Source organism: Lepidochelys kempii, chromosome 4 (assembly GCF_965140285.1).
Source record: "Lepidochelys kempii isolate rLepKem1 chromosome 4, rLepKem1.hap1, whole genome shotgun sequence".
Classification (NCBI taxonomy): domain Eukaryota; kingdom Metazoa; phylum Chordata; order Testudines; family Cheloniidae; genus Lepidochelys; species Lepidochelys kempii.
In genome coordinates, this window is record NC_136383.1 from 82,669,573 (window position 1) to 82,681,643 (window position 12,071).

Genomic DNA, 12,071 nt, shown 5'->3' on the forward strand with positions numbered 1-12,071 from the left:
AGTCTAACAAGACAATTCAACTGACAGCAGGATACCAAGGGAGGAAAAATAACTTTTGAAGTAGTAATGAGAATGGCTCATTCCAGACAGTCGACAAGAAGGTGTGAGTAACAGTAGAGGGAAATTAGTATTGGGAAAATTAGGTTTAGGTTTTGTAATGACCCAACCACACCCAGTCTTTAGTCAGGCCTAATCTGATGGTGTCCAGTTTGCAAATTAATTCCAGTTCTGCAGTTTTACGTTGGAGTCTGTTTTTGAAGATTTTTGTTGAAGAATTGCCACTTTCAGGTCTGTTCTTGAGTGACCAGGGAGACTGAAGTGTTCTCCTACTGGTTTTTGAATGTTATGATTCCTGATGTCAGATTTGTGTCCATTTATTCTTTTGCGTAGAGACTGTCCAGTTTGGCCAATGTACATGGCAGAGGGACATTGCTGGCACATGATGGCATATATCACATTGGTAGATGTGCAGGTGAATGAGCCCCTGATGATGTGGTTATATCCTATGATGGTGTCCCTTGAATAGATATGTGGACAGAGTTGGCACCGGGGTTTGTTGCAGGGTTTGGTTCCTGGGTTGGTGTTTTTGTTGTGTGGGGTGTGGTTGCTGGTGAGTATTTGCTTTAGGTTGGGAGGCTGTCTGTAAGTGAGGACTGGCCTGTCCCCCAGGTCTGTGAGAGTGAGGGATTGTCCTTCAGGATAGGTTGTAGATCCTTGATGATGAGCTGGAGAGATTATAGTTGGGGGCTGTAGGTGATGGCTAGTGGTGTTCTGTTACTTTCTTTATTGGGCCTGTCTTGTAGTAGGTGACTTCTGGGTCCGTCAAACTATTTCTTCACTTCACCAAGTGGGTATTGTAGTTTTAAGAACACTTCATAGAGATCCTGTAGGTGTTTCTCTGTTTGAAGGATCAGAGCAAATGCAGTTGTATCTTAGAGCTTGGCTGTAGGCAATGGATTGTGTGATGTGGTCTGGATGAAAGCTGGAGGCATGTAGGTAAGTATAGCGGTCAGCAGGTTTCCAGTATAGGGTGGTGTTTATGTTACCGTCGCTTATTAACACTGAGGTGTCTAGGAAGTGGACCTCTTGTGTGGACTGGTCCAGGGTGATGGTGGGGTGGAAATTGTTGAAATCGTGGTGGAATTCCTAAGGGTCTCCTTCCAATGGGTCCAGATGATGAAATAGTTGTGGGTGAGGACAAAGTCACAAAGGTCAGCCACCAGGTTTGCCGTGATGGTACTGGGGATACCATATCCAATATCATCATGGCAAACCTGGTGGCTGACCTTTGTGACTTTGTCCTCACCCACAACTATTTCAGATTTGGAGACAATTTATACCTTCAAGTCAACGGGACTGCTATGGGTACCTGCATGGCCCCACAGTATGCCAACATTTTCATGGCTGACTTAGAAAAACACTTCCTCAGCTCTCGTCCCCTTACGCCCCTGCTCTACTTGCGCTACACTGCTGACATCTTCATCATCTGGACCCATGGGAAGGAAACCCTTAGGAATTCCACCAAGATTTCAACAATTTCCACCCCACCATCACCCTGGACCAGTCCACACAAGAGGTCCACTTCCTAGACACTACAGTGTTAATAAGCGATGGTCACATAAACACCACCCTATACTGGAAACCTACTGACCGCTATTTTACCTACATGCCTCCAGCTTTCATCCAGACCACATCACAATCCATTGCCTACAGCCAAGCTCTAAGATACAACTGCATTTGCTCCGATCCTTCAGACAGAGACAAACACCTACAGGACCTCTATCAAGTGTTCTTAAAACTACAAAGGCAAATCACATCTTTTTTATGTATTTATACCAGCTCCTGTATTTTCCACTCCATGCATTGATGAAGTGGGTTCTAGCCCACAAAAGCTTATGCCCAAATAAATTTGTTAGTCTCTAAGGTGCCACAAGGACTCCTAATTGTTTTTATTCAAGATCATAGTGATTGTCGGTTTTCAATCATCTACTTGTTGGGGCATTTGATGCACTGGATGAGGTAAACCACACGTTGTGATAGGCAAGCGTAGGATCCATGGAGCTTGAAAGGTGTGTTGTGAGGGCTATGGACAGCTCAAGCTGCCATCCCAGGGGGAAGGAGGGGTTCCAGCTGTGAGCCCTGCATGGTTGTCAATGCCCCACACTGATGTCAGTGCCCCACAATGCCCCACTTCACTTGGTGCAAGTGCTCCTGGTGAAGGTGAACACCACCAGCAGGAGTTCAGTGTAGACACCAACAACTGATAGAATTACTGCAGTGGCTGTAGGTTGACCTAAAATAAGTGGAACTAAGTTTGTAGTATAGAGAAGCCCTCAGAATGTCACAAGTTGGAACAGATTGCTTAGCATAAGTAGTTAACACATTTCAAGGAACCATTCAAGGTGTGGGGGGGAGAAAACGTGGATTTGTGCTGGAAATGGCCCACCTTGATTATCATACACATTGTAAGGAGAGTGATCACTTTAGATAAGCTATTAGCAGCAGGAAAGTAGGGTGTGGGGAGAGAAAACCTTTTGTGGTGATAAACACCCATTTTTTTCATGGTCTGTGTGTATAAAAACATCTTCTGTATTTTCCACAGTATACATCCGATGAAGTGAGCTGTAGCTCACGAAAGCTTATGCTCAAATAAATTGGTTAGTCTCTAAGGTGCCACATGTACTCCATGTCCTACAGAGTAACATGACTGCTACTCTGAAACCTGTCAATTATAATTGTAGCTTGAAGGAAATCTAATCCTTGAATGCTGCTGCATGATTATTAAATTGATAAATCAAATATTTCCTTGCTCAGCAGTGTAATTTCCTGTGCAATGCATTAGTAGAAATGCAGGCTAACTAGTTTGACTTGCTCTTAATTGTTTTTTTTTCCCTCCTAAAAAAGAGTTTAGTATAATTTAAAAGTAAAAAACACATTGTTTCAGTGTATTCATTTTAATTTCTTTTAATAATCAAAGGCAAATTAACACAAATTAACATCTGATCACCTTGATTTAAGTGCTGACACTAACAATGCATAACACTAGAAAATAAGGGACTGATTCTGAAGATATTTACATGCAGGAATCACTCAAATCAGTAGGAGTAACCATGTGTATAAGTGTTTGAAGGACTGGGGCACTATTATAGAAAATTGTCATGAAATTCAATAACCTCTATCTCTAACTTTGTATTCTACATTTAAGGCCATTCATTTTTCTTTTTACTGAAAAAAATTTCCTAGTTTCACAAAACCTATTTTTTTTTAGTGATTTTCACCTGAATTTTAGACCACTAAAATACATGAAAATATTGATTATGTTAAGAAAATCCAATTCACTATATTAGGTTGATATGATTATGTTAATAATAAATTAGTGTAAGTGCAAATGTGAGGCTTTTTTTAAGATAAAGCAATGTAGTAGAAGGTATATACACACTCATGAGAATGAATGTGTATATGTTAATGCATGGTTCATTAAACAAACCACAGCATTAAACTGCTTTTACTTGAATAATCTTAATTTTACTCTATTTGTTGGGTTTTTTTCTGTCCTCTCCCACTATTAGCATTTACCCAGAAAACTGGGATGTAAATTTTGCACCAATTTTCACCAATTTTTAAAAAAATCACTAATAAATTCCTGGAAATTTTAAACAAAATAAAAAAACAAAACCAAAGGGCCTTTCATATAGTATAGCAGTGACATAGTGGTAAACTTTCACATGAATGTAATCCGGATCAGTGGAGAAACTAACACTAGGTAACAGTTAAAACCTTCAGTGTCCACAAGTGAGTGAAAACTCTTATGATTTGCATAATATTACCAAACTGTTTACCTTTGATGGAAATTATGAAGTTGCAAAGGAATAGAATAAGGTGAAGAGACTTGGTGAATTATATAATTAATTTTGATTATTAATAATCATAATTGTGCATAAACTCCCTCTAATCCTTCCTACAAAGGTACTTTGCTACACAAACAAGTTTAAAAAAAATGTTTCATGTACATTTTGTGATCAATAAAGGTCCCATCCTTGATTCTTGCACTGGGCATGCTGCCATGGAATGTTGAACATTTTCTACTGAAATAAAGAATCCTGTGTGAAAATGTGATTTTTGTCAAAAGACATATTACCCAAGGGAAGCTGTCAACTTAGATGATTTGTTTTATTTGCTAAATGGGAATCTTAAAACTGTATTTGGAACAAAATAGTTTTTTTCAGGATGAGGGTGGGATGTAAAAAAGAGGAAAAATAAAAGGAAAAACATTCTGAAAAGGAAATTTTTTTTTTGTTTCCAATAACCCAAAACGACATTTTTAAAACAAAACATTTTTTTGTTTCATTTTAAGTTGAGGTTTCAGAACAAAAAACGTCCCACAAACAAACAACTTTTTTGACAGAAATATTTTTAAAGGGGACTTTTTCCTGTGGAAAATTCTGTTGGGAAAAGTCAATCAACTCTACTGTGTTGATGTAAATTCTCCGTTCAATCACAGAACACGTACAAGCTTCCCCACACTGAGCCATAAAAGGAGCACCTCCTGGTGTCTGAGGGTAATTTAAGCTGTGTTTCCATTCATTATTTTTTTCTGTTTTGACTGCCAACAAGGGTGCCAACTGAGATAGCAGCTTTAGACAGAAAACCACTGGGCACTAGAATTAGAGCAAACTCATTTCACACATGCCTCTGTACAAAAAGATAAAACAGCATAATGAAAAGCATCCAATAAATATTGTAATATAAAAACTGAATAAGATGTAATAAAGCCAGACAAAGTGGCATCATTTAAAAGTATGTGATGTGGAAAGAGTCCTTTATTTGGGCCAGCAAAATGATGAAAATCAAAATAAGCCTCAGAAAAAGTAAAGTTTTCAGAATGTTCTTAAGTGAAGAAGGATAGGGTGAGGTTCATGAGAGGAGATTTCCACTACCTTAGGGTTGCCACAGCAAAAAGTGTGATAAACCTCTGCAGGGCCGGCTCAAGGCACCAGCTAAGGAAGGAAATAGGGCCAGCTTGTGCCTAGCTGTCATGTGCAAGGAAGGAAGATGTAAATCAGTCAGGCACAGTTACAGTTTCTGTATTCTCCCAAATGCAGAGACTGTTCCTCCATAATATCCCTGCAGGTCTTAGCTACTCCAAAGGAGACAGGGAAGGGAGAGTGTGTCCCTGTTTCCACCTTTCCATACAGGCCAGTAGAGTTGGCCAGATTGCATCCTCATGGGTGGAACAATACTGGGATGGAGTAGCTATGTATCTCCCATTTCTCAGAACTGTGATTCTTAGGCACAACAGAACTTATACAAAAGTGTTACTGCAGAATAAGGATTCCATGTTGTCTGCTGAATGGTGCTCCCTAAATATTTTGATTTCTGTAAGTCTGCAAAAGTATTTACAGGAGATATAGTAAATGTCTACACATTATTTCCTTAGAAAATGAGAAACAATCTTAATGAAGAGTCACATAAAAATTCACACGTATATATGTATGATCTTTTAGATAATAGAGATAGGTCTTTACAATTATTAATCTTCACATATATTTATTGGTTTGCTTAAATTTATTTTAGATACACAGGCCATTCAAAGTTTGAAAATATCTGTCAAAGGAAACTGATTTTGAATGCAACTTTATTTTTAGATTGTGTCTTCCATACAAACACTATAGAAGCATAAGAATTAAAAAAAAGTAAAGACTACTGTAAAGGAAAACAAAAAGGAAAGTGGCTGCAGTTCTTCTGATCTGAAACCATATTAAAATTGCAATTCTACATATTACACCTGGTATCTAGAGTGGAACCACAGTCCATCTGCAATTATTTGCAATACACAGTGGTTCTATAATTGCAGATGTTCTGTGCTAAAAATTGTATTCAAGCTGAATTTATTCTGAACTCAAAATGGCTTCCAACTGTAGTTTGGTGCTGAATCCACATGTAAAGTGCAATCACTGTGAATGCAAGATTATTTGCATGTGGAGGGCTGCTGTGGTGAAGTGATGACTGGTACACACTATGTTATTGTAGGAAGTTTAAAGAAAAAAATAGTCCAACCACAGGCTTTGTGTTTTTTAAAAGTCTTTTTCTACCTTCTTTGTGCAATACAAATTTTAAAAGTGACTTTATTTTTGGAGTTACAAATGGAGATTTCACACAAAAGCACTCCAGTATCAATGATGGTTGCGATGAAATGCATCCAAATGTACCAGTATGCATGTGAAATATTAAATTTTATCAAAAGTTAAAATGAAGGAACAAAATATAAAAGTTATAACTATTTTTCTGTATTGAAATTATGAGCCAAATTCTCTGCTAATGTAACTCCTTTGACTTGAATGGGAATGGTTGGTTGCTTATACTTTTTAAAATCAGGCAGGAGCCTAAATATGGATTTAAGAACCTAACTTTAGGCTTCTAGGTTTTGAAAAAGTTGGCCTAAAAGTCTATTTGAGAATGCACAGCATCCAGATCCTGCAGTCCTTGTTTGGGTCCAAGTCTATCCCAAAAGAGGAAGAAAGATTGAGAATGGATGGTAGAAGAAGGAAAAATGGAACACAGACTCCAGTCTCAATGGAAAAAGTTTTTCCACACACAAAAATTCTAACTTTTGTTTCCATTTTTCATCACAGTTCTATTTCAATGGATATGTTTCAACCAACTCTACAAATAGACATTAAAAGATGGAAGGAAAAACATGCAAGAAAGGGAAAGAATGGGTTCAGTGAAGCAAGGGAAAGAAGGCAGAACAGAAACCCTGGAAGCAATAATTTCACTGCCAAATAAAGTTATGTTTTTACAGACAGATACCTAACACATATTACTTATTTCACTGTAAAATTATAGTAGACACAGAGTTCTGTAGTTTTCACAGTGAGACATCGGGCCTGATCTAAAGTCCATTGAAATCAATTAGAGTCTCATCAACTTTAAAGGGCTTTGGGTGAATTTTGTTTTAATTTAGGGAGAAGCCAGGTGTCACAAGACAACATAAAAAAAATGTTGTCTGTTGTATTTACGCATATAATGCTATAAACCATCCATCTTGAGGATAATGTGGAAATACCTCTGAAGACCATTTTCCCTGTACTTTGGAATGTATCAAATAGCACACATTAAAACTCATTACCCAAATGTGACAATATATGACCAAAGGTGTCTGTATTAATTATATATATTTTATCTGTATCCAAAATGTGATTAATGTGCTTGATATTGAAGATTGTAGGTTAAATTAACAAAGAGGCTTGGGGCAGAAGAGGCCTACTTGGATAGTTTCAGTGGCTATGCTCCTGCCATGTCTAGAGGGCAGACACAGCCATCAGACCAGTGATTACAATCCATTAAGAATGACTTAGTCTAACCCTTCAAACAATAGAGCAGCCATGATAGGACAGCACCCTCTTTGATAGACCCTACTAGATGCTCTAACTGATTGGAAAAAATCAAACTGAGGTACCAAGGGAGGCCATTCATCCAATTTTAAACTTTTTGGGTGGTTTGTCCCCTGTATGGTACTGAGAAAAAAATGGATGTGGTTTTGTCCTGTATAAGGAGGGTGCAGGGTGGCGGGGGGAGGGATTCACCATTTTGAAGAACTTGCCTCTCTGGTCTCAACAGCATCACCTTGCATATAATGTGCATATGAGGTCACGCTAGGGGAGACAGAGTGGCATGCTCCTCATAATGGCATCCTCCATGTGGTGTGACCTCACAGATAGCCCGCTGGCAGGAGTGGGCCTATGCCACTCCTGGAAGTCCCAGAATGTCCAGTATTCTGGGAATGCATGAGTGGCCACCCTAGCACTAGGAGATTTTGCATATTGGCCTTGAAACAAAGCAAGTGATTGCGCCATATGGCAATGGCTTTAGTCTGTGTTTTATATTGAAAATTATGTTAAAATTACAAGCTATCACATCACATTTTAAGGGGTATCCTGGTCTTGCTTGCAGACTAGGGGCTCTGAAGGGAAATGTGTGATCTGGCTCTTCGTGCAGTCAGTCTGCAAGCAAGAACTCGGGGCCAATGTGCAGTGAGTTTGCCTCTCTGCCTTAGGTAGCAGCCTGCTCTCTATCTCTCTCTTATTTGACTGTTTGTTAGAGTTCTGGATTCTTAGAAAAAAAGTAGTTTGATGGTGTAACTTTTCAGGAAGTTTTGTTGGGTTGAATGGTTGTCTAGCTCTGTCTGTGTCATGAATATAACACTTTGGAATGGGAAGATCTTATATTGAAGAGAGGCTCACAGTCAAGAAATGTGAAAGGGACAGTGGGTCATGCTGTTAGTTGTGACCAGGGTGGGTCACAGGAGGACCTTTTCTTTCAAAGAGAATGTGAGCTTGTTTAGTTTTGTTCCTATAAGTTAAGAGGTAAGTTTATCTAATTTTGCAGATAGTGAAGTGAAAGGCTAGATGAGACTAAATACATGTGCAGGCTGCTTATTATTTTTAACCTGATGATTTAGTCAAACTGCTAAATAAAAATATTTTGTTTTAAGAAGGCTGTTGGTCAATATCACTGGTCCCGGGTTTCTGAAGGGAGGAAATGCAGGTCCAAAAACCTAGGCAGGCCTGCAAAATGATAAGTACTTAGTATACACATGGAAGTGTATCTGGGTCCTGCTCTAAAAGTGGAAGAATTGCAAGATTCCACCCTGAAACAGGTAAGGGGTGGAGACATAGCAGTCGATAGAGGTGTACTCAGAGAGATCAGAGAGGGGAACACAGGGGCAGCTAGCCCTGTAACTGAGACATCAGGTAAAGACGCTTGTAGATTACCTAAATGGGTTTCACAAGCATTCTGCCCATGAATGATTATGTGTGTGGTGCGCGGGTCAGAAGATCTTGCTAGGTCACCTTCTACCACCTTGAGGAGCAATGAGAAAGAATGGACCTATTCACTGACATGAAATCTTCAACCCCATAATTCAACTGAAGGCCAGATACTTAGAAAGAAAGGGGAATCCAATTAGGATAGAAGAATAATGTGCTATTTAAGTATTCAGCATCATTCAGCACCTGGGAAAGGATGAGATAAGGGAAAGAGGAAAAAATAAGCAAAGCCTTAGTTCACAAAGATGAACCTGCAACATGCTACTGTAATTCTCACATCCTAGATTACTAATGGTCTGCCACAAAGTCAGTTGTTTAGAGATAAAGAGAATTGTCAAAGACCAAGAAGAATGTGTGTGGAAAGACTGGAGCCACATTTCTTTTAAGGTGTTGGGATTCTAAAAAAATTTAGAAAGAACAGATACAGGTAATCATTGCTGCCAAGATTCAAGAGTTTCCCACAAAGAACAGAATGTTCAGTGTTTGTTTTTTATTATTATAGCTAAACCTCTGAACAGAGAAGTGAAACAGGTTATCTGGAAGGACAAGCATGTAGCAGTCACAAACTGATGAGGTATTTTAATCAACACACAAAGGAGCCTTGCTCTTTTGGTACTTTATATTAGACAAAATGAGAGCAGAGAGAAATCCGCATAATTCCTGGAGACCATAGACTACCAGGGTAGGAAGGGACCTCAGGAGGTCATCTAGTCCAACCCCCTGCTCAAAGCAGGACCGATCACCAATTTTTGCCCCAGATCCCTAAATAGCCCCCTCACGGATTGAACTCACAACCCTGGGTTTAGCAGGCCAATGCTCAAACCACCGAGCTCTCCCTCCTCCCTTGGTCTGAACTGTTTCAAAAGCAGTATTACACCTTTCAGAAGCATGTGAGACTCCAAATAAATAAATACAAGGTGACTTGTATCATAGGAATTGCCTTGCTGGAGCAGACCACCGTCCATGGAGTCTGAATCCATGAAGCTGTCACTGGAAGTGGCCAAACTTGGATACCGTGGAGGAAAATGCAAAACATAAGGATCTTACTCTGGAAACACTCATGCACATGAATAACTTTATGCAGTGAACAGCCCTGCTAAATTCAATGGGACTATTTGTGTTTGCAGGATGGGAGTCTAACCATATAGGGGCGGGGAGATTTCTTACAGTTTCCCTGAAGTGTGAGGATTGATCACTCTGGTACTTTATTCACCTACCTGTAGGGTAACTGAAAATGCTCTTTTTGTCATAAATGTCTACTCTATTTTAAGCAAATTAAGATCTATGCTTAATGACCTGTAACAGGAAGTTCTTGCAGGTTTCAGGAGCCAAGATTGTTCTGTATTTTATGCTCTGAAGTAGACATGCAGCTGATCTGCCACTTTAATTGTCTTTTGGCCTAATTTTTCTCCTTACATTTTCACATATCCTCCCACTGCCCAGAAAAACCTGATAGTCTCTGGATTAAGTTTAGAAGTGTGAGCAAAAAGGGTGATGTTGTGGTGCTATAGACTACCAGACCAGGAGGATGAGGAGGACTCTCAGAAGCTACTAGATCTCACGCCCTGGTTCTCATGGGAGACTTCAATCACCCTGATATCTGCTGGGAGATCAATACAGCGGTGCACACACAATCCAGGAAGTTTTTGGAAAATGTAGGGGACAATTTCCTGGTGCAAGTGCTGGAGGAACCAACTAGGGGCAGAGCTCTTCTTGACCTGCTGCTCACAAACTGGGAAGAATTAGTAGGGGAAGCAAAAGTGGATGGACACCTGGGAGGCAGTGACCATGAGATGGTCGAGTTCAGGATCCTGACACAAGGAGGAAAGGAAAGCAGCAGAATATGGACCCTGGACTTCAGAAAAGCAGACTGACTCCCTCAGGGAACTGATGGGCATGATCCCCTGGGAGAATAACATGAGGGGGAAAGGAGTCCAGGAAAGCTGGCTTTATTTTAAAGAATCCTTATTGAGGTTACAGGGACAAACCATCCTGATGTGTAGAAAGAATAGTAAATATGGCAGGCGACTAGCTTGGCTTAACAGTGAAATCCTTGCTGATCTTAAACACAAAAAAGAAGCTTACAAAAAGTGGAAGACTAGACAAATAACCAGGGATGAGTATAAAAATATTGCTCAGGCATGCAGGAGTGAAATCAGGAAGGCCAAATCACATCTGGAGTTGCAGCTAGCAAGAGATGTTAAGAGTAACAAGAAGGTTTCTTCAGGTATGTTGGCAACAAGAAGAAAGTCAAGGAAAGTGTGGGCCCTTTACTGAATGAGGGAGGCAAACTAGTGTCAGAGGATGTTGAAAAAGCTAATGTACTCAATACTTTTTTTGCCTCTGTCTTCATGAACAAGGTCAGCTCCCAGACTACTGCACTGGGCAGCACAACATGGGGAGGAGGTGACCAGCCCTCTGTTGAGAAAGAAGTGGTTCAGGACTATTTAGAAAAGCTGGATGTGAACAAGTCCATGGGGACGGATGCGTTGCATCGAGAGTGCTAAAGGAGTTGGCAGATGTGATTGCAGAGCCATTGGCCATTATCTTTGAAAACTCATGGTGAACGGGGAAAGTCCTGGACGACTGGAAAAAGGCTAATGTAGTGCCCATCTTTAAAAAAGGGAAGAAGGAGGATCCTGGGAACTACAGGCCAGTCAGCCTCACCTCAGTCCCTGGAAAAATCATGGAGCAGGTCCTCAATGAATCAATTCTGAAGCACTTAGAGGAGAGGAAAGTGATCAGGAACACTCAGCATGGATTCACCAAGGGCAAGTCAATCTAATTGCCTTCTATGACGAGATAACTGGTTCTGTGGATGAAGGGAAAGCAGTGGACATGTTGTTCCTTGACTTTAGCAAAGCTTTTGACACGGTCTCCCACAGTATTCTTATCAGCAAGTTAAAGAAGTATGGGATGGATGAATGCACTATAAGGTGCATAGAAAGTTGGCTAGATTGTTGGGCTCAATGGGTAGTGATCAATGGCTCCATGTCTAGTTGGCAACCAGTATCAAGCGGAGTGCCCCAAGGGTCGGTCCTGGGGCCGGTTTTGTTCAATATCTTCATAAATGATCTGGAGGATGGTGTGGATTGCACCCTCAGCAAGTTTGCAGATGACACTAAACTGGGAGGAGTGATAGATACACTGGAGGGTAGGGATAGGATACAGAGGGACCTAGACAAATTGGAGGATTGGGCCAAAAGAAATCTGATGAGGTTCAACAAGGACAAGTGCAGAGTC